At 44.0% G+C, this 23,704-nt stretch overlaps 11 non-coding genes across 11 annotated transcripts; 7 read left to right on the top strand and 4 right to left on the bottom strand.

Moving 5' to 3' along the window:
• The first annotated feature begins 5,296 nt into the window (after positions 1-5,296).
• On the top strand, positions 5,297-5,368 carry TRNAW-CCA. The gene has a single exon. It is a non-coding gene; the product is annotated as a tRNA-Trp (tRNA).
• A 3,879-nt stretch (positions 5,369-9,247) lies between these two features.
• Positions 9,248-9,319, top strand: TRNAW-CCA. The gene has a single exon. It is a non-coding gene; the product is annotated as a tRNA-Trp (tRNA).
• Positions 9,320-10,471: 1,152 nt separating this feature from the next.
• Positions 10,472-10,566, bottom strand: TRNAI-UAU. Its single transcript has 2 exons — positions 10,529-10,566; positions 10,472-10,507 (listed from the first exon to the last, which is right to left on the bottom strand). It is a non-coding gene; the product is annotated as a tRNA-Ile (tRNA).
• A 636-nt stretch (positions 10,567-11,202) lies between these two features.
• TRNAW-CCA lies at positions 11,203-11,274 on the top strand. Its single transcript has one exon. It is a non-coding gene; the product is annotated as a tRNA-Trp (tRNA).
• Positions 11,275-12,436: 1,162 nt separating this feature from the next.
• Positions 12,437-12,531, bottom strand: TRNAI-UAU. Its single transcript has 2 exons — positions 12,494-12,531; positions 12,437-12,472 (listed from the first exon to the last, which is right to left on the bottom strand). It is a non-coding gene; the product is annotated as a tRNA-Ile (tRNA).
• Positions 12,532-13,167: 636 nt separating this feature from the next.
• On the top strand, positions 13,168-13,239 carry TRNAW-CCA. The gene has a single exon. It is a non-coding gene; the product is annotated as a tRNA-Trp (tRNA).
• A 1,883-nt stretch (positions 13,240-15,122) lies between these two features.
• TRNAW-CCA lies at positions 15,123-15,194 on the top strand. Its single transcript has one exon. It is a non-coding gene; the product is annotated as a tRNA-Trp (tRNA).
• Positions 15,195-16,355: 1,161 nt separating this feature from the next.
• On the bottom strand, positions 16,356-16,450 carry TRNAI-UAU. The gene is made up of 2 exons: positions 16,413-16,450; positions 16,356-16,391 (listed from the first exon to the last, which is right to left on the bottom strand). It is a non-coding gene; the product is annotated as a tRNA-Ile (tRNA).
• Positions 16,451-17,071: 621 nt separating this feature from the next.
• TRNAW-CCA lies at positions 17,072-17,143 on the top strand. The gene has a single exon. It is a non-coding gene; the product is annotated as a tRNA-Trp (tRNA).
• Positions 17,144-18,284: 1,141 nt separating this feature from the next.
• Positions 18,285-18,379, bottom strand: TRNAI-UAU. Its single transcript has 2 exons — positions 18,342-18,379; positions 18,285-18,320 (listed from the first exon to the last, which is right to left on the bottom strand). It is a non-coding gene; the product is annotated as a tRNA-Ile (tRNA).
• Positions 18,380-19,015: 636 nt separating this feature from the next.
• TRNAW-CCA lies at positions 19,016-19,087 on the top strand. Its single transcript has one exon. It is a non-coding gene; the product is annotated as a tRNA-Trp (tRNA).
• The last annotated feature ends 4,617 nt before the right edge of the window (positions 19,088-23,704 follow it).

Raw genomic sequence — 23,704 nt, forward strand, 5'->3', positions numbered from 1 at the left:
GCATAGAGGAAGCTGAGGTTGGAATGGCCCTTCTGGCACGCGCCATCCGATTGAAACAGCTACAGAAATCTCAAGATGAAAGAACAAACTCTTATAGGATGCAAATCTCCTGTCTGGTGGAATAGCATGCCATTTGAAGGTCAAGCAACGATTGATTAGATAACTTTGAGGAAAATAATATAATACTTGAAATCTGGGGAGGCATATAATGAATTGAAAGGATGATGGGGTAGGTGTTTGCTGTGTTTGTTTTTCATGGTTGGGTTGGTCAGGGTAGAGTAGGGTTGTATTTAGGACTGTGGTTGGTACTGGCTCTATTTCCCACCCCCCCGGCTGTCTAAGGTCTCTGTCCTTTCATGAAATCCAGCCATACCCCCTTTCTCTCTAGTTGTTCTGTTGGGCTTCTTCCAGCAGCGCCTTGAAATTTTTGTTCTTACTGAAGGCAAGCCACTATTAGGCTATATATTGACTATTTTATTTTAGATATATTATGCTCAGCGGAAGTTTATCGGCAGTTGCCACTTGCTTGTCTACAAGACGATCTTTTCTATCTTTCTACCTTGATATGACACTGCAAGAAGGTAGAGAAAAGCATGCTTCCAGGTGAGGTTTGAACTCACAGCCTCGGCATGTCTTTGAGCAAGTACTGCTTTATAATGTACCGCGCGCTAACCGATTGCGCCACTGGAGCAATGTGCTGAAGTGTCCAATGTGCTTCTGTTTCTTCCTGCCCTCCTCCGCCTTCTCCTTCTTCTTCTCCCCAGGTACATAATGGTTCTCCAGCAGCCGGTGGCAGCTTACTGCTTCTTTTCTTGGAAAAGAAGGAAAGACTACATCAAATAAAGATATACAGCATCATAAGTGGCTTACCTGCTAGATCACCCCTGGCATCAGTTTAGTTGACCCTAGTTATGACTGGCCCCTTCCAGTCTGACTCTGCTGATACGGATACTTTCCAGCTTCTAGCCACAAAGTATGGCTGGCAATATTCCCCGGCTCACACACAAACACGGCACAGGAGGGTAGAAAAGGTCTGTTAGGTTCTCTCCAGCTAGAGTTTTCCATCACAGCCACATCTTGCCCAGTACTATTCACGGTATCTTTTGGAAACTCTTAGGAGAGTTTCATTTCCTCTGTTTGTTAATTCCCATACCTCTACAACCCATCTTATGCTGTCTCCGTTTCAAGCGTGCTTACTGACATGACTGTTAGTGCCTGTTTTGGGAATCTGCTTCTGAGAGTGTGCTATAAACAGGGGAAGCCTGAGTTGGAAACGGGAGTCATTCCAGAGGAACCAAGATGTTATATGCTCTCGGCAGATGCTCCACGCAGACCCTGTGGCGCAACGGTAGCGCTGTCTGACTCCAGATCAGAAGGCTGTGTGTTCAAATCACACCAGGGATCATGGCACCTTTTGGTTATATCCCTATTTAGCTGCTTGTTCTAAAAATCTCTTTGTTATTGCTGTTAGCGTGTCCGAATATAAAAACAAAAAAAAACAAAGGATGTTTCCCAGTAGCGAGTCCAGAAGGTGAACCCTTCTTAGAAAGAAGTCGGTTGAAGCTGTGGGTAAGAAAAAAAAGCATTGAGTCAGGGCTGCCAGGACTCAATACACCTACAGAGAGACAGACTCCCCGCGATAATGGGGGCAAAATTGCTTTCCAAATAATGTAGCTCACCAGTAGAAATAAAGAGCAGAGATCAATGGAGGAAAACAACCATCTCAAGACTTAAACAGGTTGATGGAAGTGAAAAAAAGTTTGAAATAATTTTCTGACCATTCTCATCTTGGACATGCAAAATGATGTGGCCCTGTCCTTAAAGAATTACAATAATTTACTATTGTGCTGTCCCTCAAGTGGGTTCAAGTCTTGCCTTCCTCTCTGTCCTCTGTAAATGGTTCTTCCTGCCGTATTTATCTTGTAGTCCTGTATTTGACTAGAACAATCTCTCTCTCACTCTCTCAGGTGCAGGGCATAGAGGAAGCTGAGGTTGGAATGGCCCTTCTGGCACGCGCCATCCGATTGAACAGCTACAGAAATCTCAAGATGAAAGAACAAACTCTTATAGGATGCAAATCTCCTGTCTGGTGGAATAGAATGCCATTTGAAGGTCAAGCAACGATTGATTAGATAACTTTGAGGAAAATGCTAAATACTTGAAATCTGGGGAGGCATATAATGAATTGAAAGGATGATGGGGTAGGTGTTTGCTGTGTTTGTTTTTCATGGTTGGGTTGGTCAGGGTAGAGTAGGGTGTATTTAGGACTGTGGTTGGTACTGGCTTCTATTTCCCACCCACCCCTCTCCCCCCGGCTGTCTAAGGTCTCTGTCCTTTCATGAAATCCAGCCATACCCCCTTTCTCTCTAGTGTTCTGTTGGGCTTCTTCCAGCAGCGCCTTGAATATTTGTTCTTACTGAAGGCAAGCCACTATTAGGCTATATATTGACTATTTTATTTTAGATATATTTGCTCAGGCGGAAGTTATCGGCAGTTGCCACTTGCTTGTCTACAAGACGATCTTTTCTATCTTTCTACCTTGATATGACACTGCAAGAAGGTAAGAGAAAAGCATGCTCCAGGTGAGGTTTGAACTCACAGCCTCGGCATGTCTTTGAGCAAGTACTGCTTTATAGTACCCCCGCGCGCTAACCGATTGCGCCACTGGAGCAATGTGCTGAAGTGTCCAATGTGCTTCATGTTTCTTCCTGCCCTCCTCCGCCTTCTCCTTCTTCTTCTCCCCCAGGTACAAATGGGTTCTCCAGCAGCCGGTGGCAGCTTACTGCTTCTTTTCTTGGAAAAGAAGGAAAGACTACATCAAATAAAGATATACAGCATCATAAGTGGCTTACCATGCTAGATCACCCTGGCAATCAGTTTAGTTGACCCTAGTTATGACTGGCCCCTTCCAGTCTGACTCTGCTGATACGGATACTTTCCAGCTTCTAGCCACAAAGTATGGCTGGCAATATTCCCCGGCTCACACACAAACACGGCACAGGAGGGTAGAAAGGTCTGTTAGGTTCTCTCCAGCTAGAGTTTTCCATCACAGCCACATCTTGCCCAGTACTATTCACGGTATCTTTTTGGAAACTCTTAGGAGAGTTTCATTTCCTCTGTTTGTTAATTCCCATACCTCTACAACCCATCTTATGCCGTCTCCGTTTCAAGCGTGCTTACTGACATGACTGTTAGTGCCTGTTTGGGAATCCTGCTTCTGAGAGTGTGCTTTAAATCAGGGGAAGCCTGAGTTGGAAACGGGAGTCATTCCAGAGGAACCAAGAATGTTATATGCTCTCGGCAAGATGCTCTACGCAGACCCTGTGGCGCAACGGTAGCGCGTCTGACTCCAGATCAGAAGGCTGTGTGTTCAAATCACACACCAGGGATCATGGCACCTTTTGGTTATATCCCTATTTAGCTGCTTGTTCTAAAAATCTCTTTGTTATTGCTGTTAGCGTGGTCCGAATATAAAAACAAAAAAAAAAACAAAGGATGTTTCCCAGTAGCGAGTCCAGAAGGTGAACCCTTCTTAGAAAGAAGTCGGTTTGAAGCTGTGGGTAAGAAAAAAAAGCATTGAAGTCAGGGCTGCCAGGACTCAAACACCTACAGAGAGACAGACTCCCGCGATAATGGGGGCAAAAATTGCTTTCCAAATAATGTAGCTCACCAGTAGAAATAAAGAGCAGAGATCAATGGAGGAAAAACAAACCATCTCAAGACTTAAACAGAGTTGATGAAGTGAAAAAAAAGTTTGAAATAATTTTCTGACCATTCTCATCTTGGACATGCAAAATGATGTGGCCCTGTCCTTAAAGAATTACAATAATTACTATTGTGCTGTCCTCAGTGGGTTCAAGTCTTGCCTTCCTCTCTGTCCTCTGTAAATGGCTCTGCCGTATTTATCTTGTAGTCCTGTATTTGACTAGAACAATCTCTCTCTCACTCTCTCAGGTGCAGGGCATAGAGGAAGCTGAGGTTGGAATGGCCCTTCTGGCACGCGCCATCCGATTGAACAGCTACAGAAATCTCAAGATGAAAGAACAAACTCTTATAGGATGCAAATCTCCTGTCTGGTGGAATAGAATGCCAATTTGAAGGTCAAGCAACGATTGATTAGATAACTTTGAGGAAAATGCTAAATACTTGAAATCTGGGGAGGCATATAATGAATTGAAAGGATGATGGGGTAGGTGTTTGCTGTGTTAGTTTTTCATGGTTGGGTTGGTCAGGGTAGAGTAGGGTGTATTTAGGACTGTGGTTGGTACTGGCTCTATTTCCCACCACCCCGGCTTTCTAAGGTCTCTGTCCTTTCATGAAATCCAGCCATACCCCCTTTCTCTCTAGTGTTCTGTTGGGCTTCTTCCAGCAGCGCCTTGAATATTTGTTCTTACTGAAGGCAAGCCACTATTAGGCTATATATTGACTATTTTATTTTAGATATATATTTGCTCAGCGGAAGTTATCGGCAAGTTGCCACTTGCTTGTCTACAAGACGATCTTTTCTATCTTTTCTACCTTGATATGACACTGCAAGAAGGTAGAGAAAATGCATGCTCCAGGTGAGGTTTGAACTCACAGCCTCGGCATGTCTTTGAGCAAGTACTGCTTTATAAGTACCGCGCGCTAACCGATTGCGTCCACTGGAGCAATGTGCTGAAGTGTCCAATGTGCTTCTGTTTCTTCCTGCCCTCCTCCGCCTTCTCCTTCTTCTTCTTCTCCCCAGGTACATATGGTTCTCACAGCAGCCGGTGGCAGCTTACTGCTTCTTTTCTTGAAAAGAAGGAGAAGAACTACATCAAATAAAGATATACAGCATCATAAGTGGCTTACCTGCTAGATCACCCTGGCATCAGTTCAGTTGACCCTAGTTATTACTGGCCCCTTCCAGTCTGACTCTGCTGATACGGATACTTTCCAGCTTCTATGCCCACAAAGTATTGGCTGGCAATATTCCCGGCTCACACACAAACACGGCACAGGAGGGTAGAAAGGTCTGTTAGGTTCTCTCCAGCTAGAGTTTTCCATCACAGCCACATCTTGCCCAGTACTATTCACGGTATCTTTTGGAAACTCTTAGGAGAGTTTCATTTCCCTCTGTTTGTGAATTCCCATCCCTCTACAACCCATCTTATGCTGTCTCCGTTTCAAGCGTGCCTTACTGACATGACTGTTAGTGCCTGTTTGGGAATCTGCTTCTGAGAGTGTGCTATAAACAGGGGGAAGCCTGAGTTGGAAACGGGAGTCATTCCAGAGGAACCAAGATGTTATATGCTCTCGGCAGATGCTCTACGCAGACCCTGTGGCGCAACGGTAGCGCGTCTGACTCCAGATCAGAAGGCTGTAGTGTTCAATCACACCAGGGTCATGGCACCTTTTGTTTATATCCCTATTTAGCTGCTTGTTCTAAAAATCTCTTTGTTATTGCTGTTAGCGTGTCCGAATATAAAAACAAAAAAAAACAAAGGATGTTTCTCCAAGTAGCGAGTCCAGAAGGTGAAACCCTTCTTAGAAAGAAGTCGGTTGAAGCTGTGGGTAAGAAAAAAAAGCATTGAAGTCAGGGCTGCCAGGACTCAAACACCTACAGAGAGACAGACTCCCGCGATAATGGGGGCAAAATTGCTTTCCAAATAATGTAGCTCACCAGTAGAAATAAAGAGCAGAGATCAATGGAGGAAAACAAACCATCTCAAGACTTAAACAGGTTGATGGAAGTGAAAAAAAAGTTTGAAATAATTTTCTGACCATTCTCATCTTGGACATGCAAAATGATGTGGCCCCTGTCCTTAAAGAATTACAATAATTACTATTGTGCTGTCCTTAAGTGGGTTCAAATCCTGCCTTCCTCTCTGTGCTCTGTAAACGGCTCTGCCGTATTTATCTTGTAGTCCTGTATTTGACTAGAACAATCTCTCTCTCACTCTCTCAGGTGCAGGGCATAGAGGAAGCTGAGGTTGGAATGGCCCTTCTGGCACGCGCATCCGATTGAACAGCTAACAGAAATCTCAAGATGAAAGAACAAACTCTTATAGGATGCAAATCTCCTGTCTGGTGGAATAGAATGCCATTTTGAAGGTCAAGCAAACGATTGATTAGATGACTTTGAGGAAAATGCTAAATACTTGAAATCTGGGGAGGCATATAATGAATTGAAAGGATGATGGGGTAGGTGATTTGCTGTGTTTGGTTTTTCATGGTTGGGTTGGTCAGGGTAGAGTAGGGTGTATTTAGGACTGTGGTTGGTACTGGTTCTATTTCCCCACCCACCCCTCTCCCCCCGGCTGTCTAAGGTCTCTGTCCTTTCATGAAATCCAGGCCATACCCCTTTCTCTCTAGTGTTCTGTTGGGCTTCTTCCAGCAGCGCCTTGAATATTTGTTCTTACTGAAGGCAAGCCACTATTAGGCTATATATTGACTATTTTATTTTAGATATATTTGCTCAGCGGAAGTTATCGGCAGTTGCCACTTGCTTGTCTACAAGACGATCTTTTCTATCTTTCTACCTTGATATGACACTGCAAGAAGGTAAGAGAAAAGCATGCTCCCAGGTGAGGTTTGAACTCACAGCCTCGGCATGTCTTTGAGCAAGTACTGCTTTATAAGTACCCCCGCGCGCTAACCGATTGCGCCACTGGAGCAATGTGCTGAAGTGTCCAATGTGCTTCTGTTTTCTTCCTGCCCTCCTCCGCCTTCTCCTTCTTCTTCTCCCCAGGTACAAATGGTTCTCCAGCAGCCGTTGGCAGCTTACTGCTTCTTTTCTGGAAAAGAAGGAAAGACTACATCAAATAAAGATATACAGCATCATAAGTGGCTTACCTGCTAGATCACCCTGGCATCAGTTCAGTTGACCTAGTTATGACTGGCCCCTTCCAGTCTGACTCTGCTGATACGGATACTTTCCAGCTTCTAGCCACAACGTATGGCTGGCAATATTCCCCGGCTCACACACAAACACGGCACAGGAGGGTAGAAAGGTCTGTTAGGTTCTCTCCAGCTAGAGTTTTCCATCACAGCCACATCTTGCCCAGTACTATTCACGGTATCTTTTTGAAACTCTTAGGAGAGTTTCATTTCCTCTGTTTGTTAATTCCCATACCTCTACAACCCATCTTATGCCGTCTCCGTTTCAAGCGTGCTTACTGACATGACTGTTAGTGCCTGTTTGGGAATCTGCTTCTGAGAGTGTGCTTTAAACAGGGGAAGCCTGAGTTAGGAAACGGGAGTCATTCCAGAGGAACCAAGATGTTATATGCTCTCGGCAGATGCGCCACGCAGACCCTGATGGCGCAACGGTAAGCGCGTCTGACTCCAGATCAGAAGGCTGTGTGTTCAAATCACACCAGGATCATGGCACCTTTGGTTATATCCCTATTTAGCTGCTTGTTCTAAAAATCTCTTTGTTATTGCTGTTAGCGTGTCCGAATATAAAAACAAAAAAAAACAAAGGATGTTTCCCAGTAGCGAGTCCAGAAGGTGAACCCTTCTTAGAAAGAAGTCGGTTTGAAGCTGTGGGTAAGAAAAAAAAGCATTGAAGTCAGGGCTGCCAGGACTCAAACACCTACAGAGAGACAGACTCCCGCGATAATGGGGGCAAAAATTGCTTTCCAAATAATGTAGCTCACCAGTAGAAATAAAGAGCAGAGATCAATGGAGGAAAACAAACCATCTCAAGACTTAAAACAGGTTGATGGAAGTGAAAAAAAGTTTGAAATAATTTTCTGACCATTCTCATCTTGGACATGCAAAATGATGTGGCCCTGTCCTTAAAGAATTACAATAATTACTATTGTGCTGTCCTCAAGTGGGTTCAAGTCTTGCCTTCCTCTCTGTCCTCTGTAAACTGGCTCTGCCGTATTTATCTTGTAGTCCTGTATTTGACTAGAACAATCTCTCTCTCACTCTCTCAGGTGCAGGGCATAGAGGAAGCTGAGGTTGGAATGGCCCTTCTGGCACGCGCCATCCGATTGAACAGCTACAGAAATCTCAAGATGAAAAGAACAAACTCTTATAGGATGCAAATCTCCTGTCTGGTGGAATAGAATGCCATTTGAAGGTCAAGCAACGATTGATTAGATAACATTTGAGGAAAATGCTAAATACTTGAAATCTGGGGAGGCATATAATGAATTGAAAGGATGATGGGGTAGGTGTTTGCTGTGTTTGTTTTTTCATGGTTGGGTTGGTCAGGGTAGAGTAGGGTGTATTTAGGACTGTGGTTGGTACTGGATTCTATTTCCCACCCCCCCCCCGGCTGTCTAAGTCTCTGTCCTTTCATGAAATCCAGCCATACCCCCTTTCTCTCTAGTGTTCTGTTGGGCTTCTTCCAGCAGCCGCCTTGAATATTTGTTCTTACTGAAGGCAAGCCACTATTAGGCTATATATTGACTATTTATATTTTAGATATATTTGCTCAAGCGGAAGTTATCGGCAGTTGCCACTTGCTTGTCTACAAGACGATCTTTTCTATCTTTCTACCTTGATATGACACTGCAAGAAGGTAAGAGAAAAAGCTATGCTCCAGGTGAGGTTTGAACTCACAGCTCTCGCATGTCTTTGAGCAAGTACTGCTCTTTATAAGTACCGCGCGCTAAACCGATTGCGCCACTGGAGCAATGTGCTGAAGTAGTCCAATTGTGCTTCTGTTTCTTCCTGCCCTCCTCCGCCTTCTCCTTCTTCTTCTCCCCAGTACAAATGGTTCTCCAGCAGCCGTTGGCAGCTTACTGCTTCTTTTCTTGGAAAGAAGGAAAGACTACATCAAATAAAGATATACAGCATCATAAGTGGCTTACCTGCTAGATCAACCCTGGCATCAGTTCAGTTGACCCTAGTTATTACTGGCCCCGTCCAGTCTGACTCTGCTGATACGGATACTTTCCAGCTTCTAGCCACAAAGTAAGGCTGGCAATATTCCCCGGCTCACACACAAACACGGCACAGGAGGTAGAAAGGTCTGTTAGGTTCTCTCCAGCTAGAGTTTTCCATCACAGCCACATCTTGCCCAGTACTATTCACGGTATCTTTTGGAAACTCTTAGGAGAGTTTCATTTCCTCTGTTTGTTAATTCCCATACCTCTACAACCCATCTTATGCCGTCTCCGTTTCAAGCGTGCTTACTGACATGACTGTTAGTGCCTGTTTGGGAATCTGCTTCTGAGAGTGTGCTTTAAACAGGGGAAGCCTGAGTTGGAAACGGGAGTCATTCCAGAGGAACCAAGATGTTATATGCTCTCGGCAGATGCGCCACGCAGACCCTGTGGCGCAACGGTAGCGCGTCTGACTCCAGATCAGAAGGCTGTGTGTTCAAATCACACCAGGATCATGGCACCTTTTGGTTATATCCCTATTTAGCTGCTTGTTCTAAAAATCTCTTTGTTATTGCTGTTAGCGTGTCCGAATATAAAAACAAAAAAAAAACAAAGGATGTTTCCCAGTAGCGAGTCCAGAAGGTGAACCCTTCTTAGAAAGAAGTCGGTTGAAGCTGTGGGTAAGAAAAAAAAGCATTGAAGTCAGGGCTGCCAGGACTCAAACACCTACAGAGAGACAGACTCCCGCGATAATGGGGGCAAAATTGCTTTCCAAATAATGTAGCTCACCAGTAGAAATAAAGAGCAGAGATCAATGGAGGAAAACAAACCATCTCAAGACTTAAACAGGTTGATGGAAGTGAAAAAAAGTTTGAAATAATTTTCTGACCATTCTCATCTTGGACATGCAAAATGATGTGGCCCTGTCCTTAAAGAATTACAATAATTACTATTGTGCTGTCCTCAAGTGGGTTCAAGTCTTGCCTTCCTCTCTGTCCTCTGTAAATGGCTCTGCCGTATTTATCTTGTAGTCCTGTATTTGACTAGAACAATCTCTCTCTCACACTCTCAGGTGCAGGGCATAGAGGAAGCTGAGGTTGGAATGGCCCTTCTGGCACGCGCCATCCGATTGAACAGCTACAGAAATCTCAAGATGAAAGAACAAACTCTTATAGGATGCAAATCTCCTGTCTGGTGGAATAGAATGCCATTTGAAGGTCAAGCAACGATTGATTAGATAACTTTGAGGAAAATGCTAAATACTTGAAATCTGGGGAGGCATATAATGAATTGAAAGGATGATGGGGTAGGTGTTTGCTGTGTTTGTTTTTCATGGTTGGGTTGGTCAGGGTAGAGTAGGGTGTATTTAGGACTGTGGTTGGTACTGGCTCTATTTCCCACCCCCCCGGCTTTCTAAGGTCTCTGTCCTTTCATGAAATCCAGCCATACCCCCTTTCTCTCTAGTGTTCTGTTGGGCTTCTTCCAGCAGCGCCTTGAATATTTGTTCTTACTGAAGGCAAGCCACTATTAGGCTATATATTGACTATTTTATTTTAGATATATTTGCTCAGCGGAAGTTATCGGCAGTTGCCACTTGCTTGTCTACAAGACGATCTTTTCTATCTTTCTACCTTGATATGACACTGCAAGAAGGTAAGAGAAAAGCATGCTCCAGGTGAGGTTTGAACTCACAGCCTCGGCACGTCTTTGAGCAAGTACTGCTTTATAAGTACCGCGCGCTAACCGATTGCGCCACTGGAGCAATGTGCTGAAGTGTCCAATGTGCTTCTGTTTCTTCCTGCCCTCCTCCGCCTTCTCCTTCTTCTTCTCCCCAGGTACAAATGGTTCTCCAGCAGCCGGTGGCAGCTTACTGCTTCTTTTCTTGGAAAAGAAGGAAAGACTACATCAAATAAAGATATACAGCATCATAAGTGGCTTACCTGCTAGATCACCCTGGCATCAGTTCAGTTGACCCTAGTTATGACTGGCCCCTTCCAGTCTGACTCTGCTGATACGGATACTTTCCAGCTTCTAGCCACAAAGTATGGCTGGCAATATTCCCCGGCTCACACACAAACACGGCACAGGAGGGTAGAAAGGTCTGTTAGGTTCTCTCCAGCTAGAGTTTTCCATCACAGCCACATCTTGCCCAGTACTATTCACGGTATCTTTTGGAAACTCTTAGGAGAGTTTCATTTCCTCTGTTTGTGAATTCCCATACCTCTTCAACCCATCTTATGCTGTCTCCGTTTCAAGCGTGCTTACTGACATGACTGTTAGTGCCTGTTTGGGAATCTGCTTCTGAGAGTGTGCTATAAACAGTGGAAGCCTGAGTTGGAAACGGGAGTCATTCCAGAGGAACCAAGATGTTATATGCTCTCGGTAAATGCTCTACGCAGACCCTGTGGCGCAACGGTAGCGCGTCTGACTCCAGATCAGAAGGCTGTGTGTTCAAATCACACCAGGGTCATGGCACCTTTTGGTTATATCCCTATTTAGCTGCTTGTTCTAAAAATCTCTTTGTTATTGCTGTTAGCGTGTCCGAATATAAAAACAAAAAAAAAACAAAGGATGTTTCCCAGTAGCGAGTCCAGAAGGTGAACCCTTCTTAGAAAGAAGTCGGTTGAAGCTGTGGGTAAGAAAAAATAGCATTGAAGTCAGGGCTGCCAGGACTCAAACACCTACAGAGAGACAGACTCCCGCGATAATGGGGGCAAAATTGCTTTCCAAATAATGTAGCTCACCAGTAGAAATAAAGAGCAGAGATCAATGGAGGAAAACAAACCATCTCAAGACTTAAACAGGTTGATGGAAGTGAAAAAAAGTTTGAAATAATTTTCTGACCATTCTCATCTTGGACATGCAAAATGATGTGGCCCTGTCCTTAAAGAATTACAATAATTACTATTGTGCTGTCCTTAAGTGGGTTCAAATCCTGCCTTCCTCTCTGTGCTCTGTAAACGGCTCTGCCGTATTTATCTTGTAGTCCTGTATTTGACTAGAACAATCTCTCTCTCACTCTCTCAGGTGCAGGGCATAGAGGAAGCTGAGGTTGGAATGGCCCTTCTGGCACGCGCCATCCGATTGAACAGCTACAGAAATCTCAAGATGAAAGAACAAACTCTTATAGGATGCAAATCTCCTGTCTGGTGGAATAGAATGCCATTTGAAGGTCAAGCAACGATTGATTAGATGACTTTGAGGAAAATGCTAAATACTTGAAATCTGGGGAGGCATATAATGAATTGAAAGGATGATGGGGTAGGTGTTTGCTGTGTTTGTTTTTCATGGTTGGGTTGGTCAGGGTAGAGTAGGGTGTATTTAGGACTGTGGTTGGTACTGGTTCTATTTCCCACCCACCCCTCTCCCCCCGGCTGTCTAAGGTCTCTGTCCTTTCATGAACTCCAGCCATACCCCCTTTCTCTCTAGTGTTCTGTTGGGCTTCTTCCAGCAGCGCCTTGAATATTTGTTCTTACTGAAGGCAAGCCACTATTAGGCTATATATTGACTATTTTATTTTAGATATATTTGCTCAGCGGAAGTTATCGGCAGTTGCCACTTGCTTGTCTACAAGACGATCTTTTCTATCTTTCTACCTTGATATGACACTGCAAGAAGGTAAGAGAAAAGCATGCTCCAGGTGAGGTTTGAACTCACAGCCTCGGCATGTCTTTGAGCAAGTACTGCTTTATAAGTACCGCACGCTAACCGATTGCGCCACTGGAGCAATGTGCTGAAGTGTCCAATGTGCTTCTGTTTCTTCATGCCCTCCTCCGCCTTCTCCTTCTTCTTCTCCCCAGGTACAAATGGTTCTCCAGCAGCCGGTGGCAGCTTACTGCTTCTTTTCTTGGAAAAGAAGGAAAGACTACATCAAATAAAGATATACAGCATCATAAGTGGCTTACCTGCTAGATCACCCTGGCATCAGTTCAGTTGACCCTAGTTATTACTGGCCCCTACCAGTCTGACTCTGCTGATACGGATACTTTCCAGCTTCTAGCCACAAAGTATGGCTGGCAATATTCCCCGGCTCACACACAAACACGGCACAGGAGGGTAGAAAGGTCTGTTAGGTTCTCTCCAGCTAGAGTTTTCCATCACAGCCACATCTTGCCCAGTACTATTCACGGTATCTTTTGGAAACTCTTAGGAGAGTTTCATTTCCTCTGTTTGTGAATTCCCATCCCTCTACAACCCATCTTATGCTGTCTCCGTTTCAAGCGTGCTTACTGACATGACTGTTAGTGCCTGTTTGGGAATCTGCTTCTGAGAGTGTGCTATAAACAGGGGAAGCCTGAGTTGGAAACGGGAGTCATTCCAGAGGAACCAAGATGTTATATGCTCTCGGCAGATGCTCTACGCAGACCCTGTGGTGCAACGGTAGCGCGTCTGACTCCAGATCAGAAGGCTGTGTGTTCAAATCACACCAGGGTCATGGCACCTTTTGGTTATATCCCTATTTAGCTGCTTGTTCTAAAAATCTCTTTGTTATTGCTGTTAGCGTGTCCGAATATAAAAACAAAAAAAAAACAAAGGATGTTTCCCAGTAGCGAGTCCAGAAGGTGAACCCTTCTTAGAAAGAAGTCGGTTGAAGCTGTGGGTAAGAAAAAAAAGCATTGAAGTCAGGGCTGCCAGGACTCAAACACCTACAGAGAGACAGACTCCCGCGATAATGGGGGCAAAATTGCTTTCCAAATAATGTAGCTCACCAGTAGAAATAAAGAGCAGAGATCAATGGAGGAAAACAAACCATCTCAAGACTTAAACAGGTTGATGGAAATGAAAAAAAGTTTGAAATAATTTTCTGACCATTCTCATCTTGGACATGCAAAATGATGTGGCCCTGTCCTTAAAGAATTACAATAATTACTATTGTGCTGTCCTCAAGTGGGTTCAAGTCTTGCCTTCCTCTCTGTCCTCTGTAAATGGCTCTGCCGTATTTATCTTGTAGTCCTGTATTTGACTAGAACAATCTCTCTCTCACACTCTCAGGTGCAGGGCATAGAGGAAGCTGAGGTTGGAATGGCCCTTCTGGCACGCGCCATCCGATTGAACAGCTACAGAAATCTCAAGATGAAAGAACAAACTCTTATAGGATGCAAATCTCCTGTCTGGTGGAATAGAATGCCATTTGAAGGTCAAGCAACGATTGATTAGATAACTTTGAGGAAAATGCTAAATACTTGAAATCTGGGGAGGCATATAATGAATTGAAAGGATGATGGGGTAGGTGTTTGCTGTGTTTGTTTTTCATGGTTGGGTTGGTCAGGGTAGAGTAGGGTGTATTTAGGACTGTGGTTGGTACTGGCTCTATTTCCCACCCCCCCGGCTTTCTAAGGTCTCTGTCCTTTCATGAAATCCAGCCATACCCCCTTTCTCTCTAGTGTTCTGTTGGGCTTCTTCCAGCAGCGCCTTGAATATTTGTTCTTACTGAAGGCAAGCCACTATTAGGCTATATATTGACTATTTTATTTTAGATATATTTGCTCAGCGGAAGTTATCGGCAGTTGCCACTTGCTTGTCTACAAGACGATCTTTTCTATCTTTCTACCTTGATATGACACTGCAAGAAGGTAAGAGAAAAGCATGCTCCAGGTGAGGTTTGATCTCACAGCCTCGGCACGTCTTTGAGCAAGTACTGCTTTATAAGTACCGCGCGCTAACCGATTGCGCCACTGGAGCAATGTGCTGAAGTGTCCAATGTGCTTCTGTTTCTTCCTGCCCTCCTCCGCCTTCTCCTTCTTCTTCTCCCCAGGTACAAATGGTTCTCCAGCAGCCGGTGGCAGCTTACTGCTTCTTTTCTTGGAAAAGAAGGAAAGACTACATCAAATAAAGATATACAGCATCATAAGTGGCTTACCTGCTAGATCACCCTGGCATCAGTTCAGTTGACCCTAGTTATGACTGGCCCCTTCCAGTCTGACTCTGCTGATACGGATACTTTCCAGCTTCTAGCCACAAAGTATGGCTGGCAATATTCCACGGCTCACACACAAACACGGCACAGGAGGGTAGAAAGGTCTGTTAGGTTCTCTCCAGCTAGAGTTTTCCATCACAGCCACATCTTGCCCAGTACTATTCACGGTATCTTTTGGAAACTCTTAGGAGAGTTTCATTTCCTCTGTTTGTGAATTCCCATACCTCTTCAACCCATCTTATGCTGTCTCCGTTTCAAGCGTGCTTACTGACATGACTGTTAGTGCCTGTTTGGGAATCTGCTTCTGAGAGTGTGCTATAAACAGTGGAAGCCTGAGTTGGAAACGGGAGTCATTCCAGAGGAACCAAGATGTTATATGCTCTCGGTAAATGCTCTACGCAGACCCTGTGGCGCAACGGTAGCGCGTCTGACTCCAGATCAGAAGGCTGTGTGTTCAAATCACACCAGGGTCATGGCACCTTTTGGTTATATCCCTATTTAGCTGCTTGTTCTAAAAATCTCTTTGTTATTGCTGTTAGCGTGTCCGAATATAAAAACAAAAAAAAACAAAGGATGTTTCCCAGTAGCGAGTCCAGAAGGTGAACCCTTCTTAGAAAGAAGTCGGTTGAAGCTGTGGGTAAGAAAAAATAGCATTGAAGTCAGGGCTGCCAGGACTCAAACACCTACAGAGAGACAGACTCCCGCGATAATGGGGGCAAAATTGCTTTCCAAATAATGTAGCTCACCAGTAGAAATAAAGAGCAGAGATCAATGGAGGAAAACAAACCATCTCAAGACTTAAACAGGTTGATGGAAGTGAAAAAAAGTTTGAAATAATTTTCTGACCATTCTCATCTTGGACATGCAAAATGATGTGGCCCTGTCCTTAAAGAATTACAATAATTACTATTGTGCTGTCCTTAAGTGGGTTCAAATCCTGCCTTCCTCTCTGTGCTCTGTAAACGGCTCTGCCGTATTTATCTTGTAGTCCTGTATTTGACTAGAACAATCTCTCTCTCACTCTCTCAGGTGCAGGGCATAGAGGAAGCTGAGGTTGGAATGGCCCTTCTGGCACGCGCCATCCGATTGAACAGCTACAGAAATCTCAAGATGAAAGAACAAACTCTTATAGGATGCAAATCTCCTGTCTGGTGGAATAGAATGCCATTTGAAGGTCAAGCAACGATTGATTAGATGACTTTGAGGAAAATGCTAAATACTTGAAATCTGGGGAGGCATATAATGAATTGAAAGGATGATGGGGTAGGTGTTTGCTGTGTTTGTTTTTCATGGTTGGGTTGGTCAGGGTAGAGTAGGGTGTATTTAGGACTGTGGTTGGTACTGGTTCTATTTCCCACCCACCCCTCTCCCCCCGGCTGTCTAAGGTCTCTGTCCTTTCATGAAATCCAGCCATACCCCCTTTCTCTCTAGTGTTCTGTTGGGCTTCTTCCAGCAGCGCCTTGAATATTTGTTCTTACTGAAGGCAAGCCACTATTAGGCTATATATTGACTATTTTATTTTAGATATATTTGCTCAGCGGAAGTTATCGGCAGTTGCCACTTGCTTGTCTACAAGACGATCTTTTCTATCTTTCTACCTTGATATGACACTGCAAGAAGGTAAGAGAAAAGCATGCTCCAGGTGAGGTTTGAACTCACAGCCTCGGCATGTCTTTGAGCAAGTACTGCTTTATAAGTACCGCGCGCTAACCAATTGCGCCACTGGAGCAATGTGCTGAAGTGTCCAATGTGCTTCTGTTTCTTCCTGCCCTCCTCCGCCTTCTCCTTCTTCTTCTCCCCAGGTACAAATGGTTCTCCAGCAGCCAGTGGCAGCTTACTGCTTCTTTTCTTGGAAAAGAAGGAAAGACTACATCAAATAAAGATATACAGCATCATAAGTGGCTTACCTGCTAGATCACCCTGGCATCAGTTCAGTTGACCCTAGTTATTACTGGCCCCTTCCAGTCTGACTCTGCTGATATGGATACTTTCCAGCTTCTAGCCACAAAGTATGGCTCACACACACAAACACGGCACAGGAGGGTAGAAAGGTCTGTTAGGTTCTCTCCAGCTAGAGTTTTCCATCACTGCCACATCTTGCCCAGTACTATTCACGGTATCTTTTGGAAACTCTTAGGAGAGTTTCATTTCCTCTGTTTGTTAATTCCCATACCTCTACAACCCATCTTATGCTGTCTCCGTTTCAAGCGTGCTTACTGACATGACTGTTAGTGCCTGTTTGGGAATCTGCTTCTGAGAGTGTGCTTTAAACAGGGGAAGCCTGAGTTGGAAACGGGAGTCATTCCAGAGGAACCAAGATGTTATATGCTCTCGGTAGATGCTCTACGCAGACCCTGTGGCACAACGGTAGCGCGTCTGACTCCAGATCAGAAGGCTGTGTGTTCAAATCACACCAGGGTCATGGCACCTTTTGGTTATATCCCTATTTAGCTGCTTGTTCTAAAAATCTCTTTATTACTGCTGTTAGCGTGTCCGAATATAAAAACAAAAAAAAACAAAGGATGTTTCCCAGTAGCGAGTCCAGAAGGTGAACCCTTCTTAGAAAGAAGTCGGTTGAAGCTGTGGGTAAGAAAAAAAAGCATTGAAGTCAGGGCTGCCAGGACTCAAACACCTACAGAGAGACAGACTCCCGCGATAATGGGGGCAAAATTGCTTTCCAAATAATGTAGCTCACCAGTAGAAATAAAGAGCAGAGATCAATGGAGGAAAACAAACCATCTCAAGACTTAAACAGGTTGATGGAAGTGAAAAAAAGTTTGAAATAATTTTCTGACCATTCTCATCTTGGACATGCAAAATGATGTGGCCCTGTCCTTAAAGAATTACAATAATTACTATTGTGCTGTCCTCAAGTCTTGCCTTCCTCTCTGTCCTCTGTAAGTGGCTCTGCCGTATTTATCTTGTAGTCCTGTATTTGACTAGAACAATCTCTCTCTCACTCTCTCAGGTGCAGGGCATAGAGGAAGCTGAGGTTGGAATGGCCCTTCTGGCACGCGCCATCCGATTGAACAGCTACAGAAATCTCAAGATGAAAGAACAAACTCTTATAGGATGCAAATCTCCTGTCTGGTGGAATAGAATGCCATTTGAAGGTCAAGCAACGATTGATTAGATGACTTTGAGGAAAATGCTAAATACTTGAAATCTGGGGAGGCATATAATGAATTGAAAGGATGATGGGGTAGGTGTTTGCTGTGTTTGTTTTTCATGGTTGGGTTGGTCAGGGTAGAGTAGGGTGTATTTAGGACTGTGGTTGGTACTGGCTCTATTTCCCACCCCCCCGGCTGTCTAAGGTCTCTGTCCTTTCATGAAATCCAGCCATACCCCCTTTCTCTCTAGTGTTCTGTTGGGCTTCTTCCAGCAGCGCCTTGAATATTTGTTCTTACTGAAGGCAAGCCACTATTAGGCTATATATTGACTATTTTATTTTAGATATATTTGCTCAGCGGAAGTTATCGGCAGTTGCCACTTGCTTGTCTACAAGACGATCTTTTCTATCTTTCTACCTTGATATGACACTGCAAGAAGGTAAGAGAAAAGCATGCTCCAGGTGAGGTTTGAACTCACAGCCTCGGCATGTCTTTGAGCAAGTACTGCTTTATAAGTACCGCGCGCTAACCGATTGCGCCACTGGAGCAATGTGCTGAAGTGTCCAATGTGCTTCTGTTTCTTCCTGCCCTCCTCCGCCTTCTCCTTCTTCTTCTCCCCAGGTACAAATGGTTCTCCAGCAGCCGGTGGCAGCTTACTGCTTCTTTTCTTGGAAAAGAAGGAAAGACTACATCAAATAAAGATATACAGCATCATAAGTGGCTTACCTGCTAGATCACCCTGGCATCAGTTCAGTTGACCCTAGTTATGACTGGCCCCTTCCAGTCTGACTCTGCTGATACGGATACTTTCCAGCTTCTAGCCACAAAGTATGGCTGGCAATATTCCACGGCTCACACACAAACACGGCACAGGAGGGTAGAAAGGTCTGTTAGGTTCTCTCCAGCTAGAGTTTTCCATCACAGCCACATCTTGCCCAGTACTATTCACGGTATCTTTTGGAAACTCTTAGGAGAGTTTCATTTCCTCTGTTTGTGAATTCCCATACCTCTACAACCCATCTTATGCTGTCTCCGTTTCAAGCATGCTTACTGACATGACTTTTAGTGCCTGTTTGGGAATCTGCTTCTGAGAGTGTGCTATAAACAGTGGAAGCCTGAGTTGGAAACGGGAGTCATTCCAGAGGAACCAAGATGTTATATGCTCTCGGTAAATGCTCTGCGCAGACCCTGTGGCGCAACGGTAGCGTGTCTGACTCCAGATCAGAAGGCTGTGTGTTCAAATCACACCAGGGTCATGGCACCTTTTGGTTATATCCCTATTTAGCTGCTTGTTCTAAAAATCTCTTTGTTATTGCTGTTAGCGTGTCCGAATATAAAAACAAAAAAAAACAAAGGATGTTTCCCAGTAGCGAGTCCAGAAGGTGAACCCTTCTTAGAAAGAAGTCGGTTGAAGCTGTGGGTAAGAAAAAAAAGCATTGAAGTCAGGGCTGCCAGGACTCAAACACCTACAGAGAGACAGACTCCCGCGATAATGGGGGCAAAATTGCTTTCCAAATAATGTAGCTCACCAGTAGAAATAAAGAGCAGAGATCAATGGAGGAAAACAAACCTTCTCAAGACTTAAACAGGTTGATGGAAGTGAAAAAAAGTTTGAAATAATTTTCTGACCATTCTCATCTTGGACATGCAAAATGATGTGGCCCTGTCCTTAAAGAATTACAATAATTACTATTGTGCTGTCCTCAAGTGGGTTCAAGTCTTGCCTTCCTCTCTGTCCTCTGTAAATGGCTATGCCGTATTTATCTTGTATTCCTGTATTTGACTAGAACAATCTCTCTCTCACTCTCTCAGGTGCAGGGCATAGAGGAAGCTGAGGTTGGAATGGCCCTTCTTCACGCGCCATCCGATTGAACAGCTACAGAAATCTCAAGATGAAAGAACAAACTCTTACAGGATGCGAATCTCCTGTCTGGTGGAATAGAATGCCATTTGAAGGTCAAGCAACGATTGATTAGATAACTTTGAGGAAAATGCTAAATACTTGAAATCTGGGGAGACATATAATGAATTGAAAGGATGATGGGGTAGGTGTTTGCTGTGTTTGTTTTTCATGGTTGGGTTGGTCAGGGTAGAGTAGGGTGTATTTAGGACTGTGGTTGGTACTGGCTCTATTTCCCACCCCCCCGGCTGTCTAAGGTCTCTGTCCTTTCATGAAATCCAGCCATACCCCCTTTCTCTCTAGTGTTCTGTTGGGCTTCTTCCAGCAGCGCCTTGAATATTTGTTCTTACTGAAGGCAAGCCACTATTAGGCTATATATTGACTATTTTATTTTAGATATATTTGCTCAGCGGAAGTTATCGGCAGTTGCCACTTGCTTGTCTACAAGACGATCTTTTCTATCTTTCTACCTTGACATGACACTGTAAGAAGGTTAGAGAAAAGCATGCTCCAGGTGAGGTTTGAACTCACAGTCTCGGCATGTCTTTGAGCAAGTACTGCATTATAAGTATCAAGCGCTAACTGATTGCGCCACTGGAGCAATATGCTGAAGTATCCAATGTGCTTCTGTTTCTTCTTCACCTCCTCCGCCTTCTTCTTCTTCTTCTCCCCAAGTACCAATGGTTCTCCAGAAGCTGGTGGCAGGTTACTGCTTATTTTCTTTGAAAAGAAGGAAAGACTACATCAGATAAAGATTTACAGTATCATAAGTGGCTTACCTGCTAGATCACCCCGGCATCAGTTCAGTTGACCCTAGTTATGACTAGCCCCTTCCAGTCTGACTCTGCTGATATGGATACTTTCCAGCTTCTAGCCACAAAGTGTGGCTGTCTATATTCGTACACACTAACGGCAATAACAAAGAGATTTTCAGAACAAGCAGCTAAATAGGGATATAACCAAAAGGTACCATGACCCAGGTATGATTTGAACACACAGCCATTATCACCTTGGACATGCAAAATGATGTGGCCCTGTCCTTAAATAATTACAATAATGACTATTGTGCTGCCTCAAGTGGGTTCAAGTCCTGCCTTCCTCTCTGTCCTCTGTAAATGTCTCTGCCGTATCTATCTTGTAGTCCTGTATTTGACTAGAACAATCTCTCTCTCACTCTCTCAGATGCAGGGCTGATAGGATATGAATCGTCAACCCTCCCTTCATGCTGTTTTTCCAGCCCTTCTCCCTCCATCCATCCCTCCATGCTGTTTCTCCAACCCCATCCCTCCCTTCATGCTGTTTCTCTAGCTCTCCCTCCATGTTGCATTTCTAGCCCTCTCCCTCTCTCCCTTCATGCTGTTTTCCAGCCCGCCCTCCCTTCCTTCCTTCATGATGTTTATTCATCCCCTGCCCTCCCTTATTTCATGCTGTTTCTCCAGCCCTCCCTCCCTTCCTTCTCTCCAATGCTGCTCTCTAATTCCCGACTCCCCCGCCTACCTCTTCCCCAGGCCAGCCGCTGTAACTGAATCATTGGGCAGCCAGCAGTAGCAGCGAGGAAAACTTGCTGCCGCCAGCCTGCCCCGAAAGATGTCTCTCTGTAGAGCCTTCCTGTTCCTACATAGGTAGGACTTACAGAGAGGCAGCTTTCAGGGATTGCCAGCTGATATATTTATCTTAAGTCCAGCATTGGATAATCTGGAGGAGGCTTTGAGATTTGTTCAAAGGGATATTAGTGGATAATTGGACAGCTAATAATTTCTTACAGCTGAATAAACAAAAAATTAATTCCCCCCCCCCCTTTTTTTACAAATCCACAGAAGATGTTTTTAGAGCTGGCCAGTACGCTGAATGCTCTGCGCTGTTCTGACAACTCAGAGTTTCTATGAGCATTGAAGGAGCACAGAGCATTCAGTGTACTGGCCGGCGCTAAAAACTTCTTGCATGGTTTTGTAAAAGGGGGGGGAGATAAATTAGTTTGTTTTGGTAATTCAAGTGGGATTATTGGTCAGAAAATAGTACTGAGTACTGGAGAAATTCTTACAATAGAAAAAAATCTAGGATTTTGGGAATTATTTTGGATTGTGTTTTGACGTTTGAAAATCAAATGAATGGACTGGTAAAGAGTCTTTTTTCATTTGTGCCAATTACGGGCAATATGTTCTGTTTAAACTTTAAAGAGTTTTCAGATGTGATAATAGCTATTGTATTCCCTCAGTTGGATTACTATAATCATCAAAATCTTTTTTCATATCACGCAGCATTATGTGGTAAGGATTTAGAACAATTGCTTTTGCTTACTCATACTTATGGGGAATTTAGGAAACATTTAAAAACATATCTGTTTTTGAAGTATTTAGGCAGCTAATTCGTAAAAATTTTATTATGCACTATTTTGATTATTTTAGTGTCTCTAATTATTGGCTTTTAACTTTTTTAGTTCTATTCAACTTCTTTTATTGTTTAACTATTGTAAATCACATAGAACTTTACCGCCTTGCAGTATATAAACTGATTATTATTATTATTATTATTATTAATTCTTTATATTGTGGTGCTACACTGAATTTTAAAGAAAGGCTGCAATTGCTTCAAAATACAACTGTGCATTTGATTTGTAGAGCAATAAAATATGATCGGGTTGCTCCTCTTCTGAATCAATTACATTGGCTGAAGATTGAGAAGAGAGTAAATTTTAAATTGGTTATACTTATATATAAATTGTTGCAGGGAATGAGACCAGAAGTTCTAATGAAGTATATAAACAGTGATTGAGGCTTGGATATTCTATAAATTCATACGGTCATTTGAAATCTTTGAAGAACAAATCTTTTGAGTTTATAGGAACAAAGCTTTGGAATGATCTTAAAACTGCACTAAGAAAAATTTCGTATTATATCTTCAGAAAATTGTTTAAAACTTTTTGGGCTCCTTGTACTGAGGTGCGCTAGCATTTTTAGCGCGCGCTGAAGATTAGCGTACGCAAAACCGTGCGATAGACAAAAATGCTAATGCAAGCTTTATGGAGGCGTTAGCATCTAGCGCATGCAGCATTTTAGCGCGTGCTACTCCACGCGCTAATGTCCTAACACATAAGAACATAAGAGTTGCCTCTGTCGGGTCAGACCGGAGGTCCATCATGCCCGGCAGTCTGCTCACGCGGCGGCCCCTCAGGTCCAGGACCTGATAGTGCTCCTACCCTAAAACTCACATACGCTTTTCGCTTTTGTCCTGTAGAGTAACCTTCTATCTATACCCTGCAATCCCCTTCGCTTCCAGGAAGTCATCCAGTCCCTTTTTGAAACCCAGTATTGTACTCTGTCCTATTACCTCCTTTGGAAGCGTGTTCCAGGTGTCCACCACCCTCTGAGTGAAGAAAAACTTCCTTGCATTCGTTTTGAATCCGTCCCCTCTCAGTTTTTCCGAGTGACCTCTTGTTTTTGTTGTCCCTGCTAGTCTGAAAAATCTGTCCCTCTCCACCCTCTCTATGCCTTTCATGATTTTATATGTCTGTATCATGTCTCCTCTCAGTCTCCTCTTTTCCAGGGTAAAGAGCCCCAGTTTGTCTAACCTTTCGGCATATGAAAGGTTCTCCATTCCTTTTATCATCCTAGTTGCTCTCCTCTGGACCCTCTCAAGTATCGCCATGTCTTTCTTAAGGTACGGTGACCAGTATTGGACACAGTATTCCAGATGTGGTCGCACCATTGCTCGATACAATGTCAGGATAACCTCCTTCGTTCTGGTAGTGATACCTTTTTTGATAATGCCCAGCATTCTATTCGCTTTCTTTGAGGCCGCTGCACATTGCGCCGCTAGCTTCATTGTTGTATCCACCAAAACCCCCAGGTCTTTTTCTAGGGTGCCTTTCCCCATCACCCTTCCTCCCATCGTATAGCTGTACATGGGGTTCCCTTTCCCCATGTGCAAGACCTTACATTTCTCCACATTGAAGCTCATCTGCCATCTTTTTGCC

This window comes from Geotrypetes seraphini, chromosome 5, assembly GCF_902459505.1.
Source record: "Geotrypetes seraphini chromosome 5, aGeoSer1.1, whole genome shotgun sequence".
Classification (NCBI taxonomy): domain Eukaryota; kingdom Metazoa; phylum Chordata; class Amphibia; order Gymnophiona; family Dermophiidae; genus Geotrypetes; species Geotrypetes seraphini.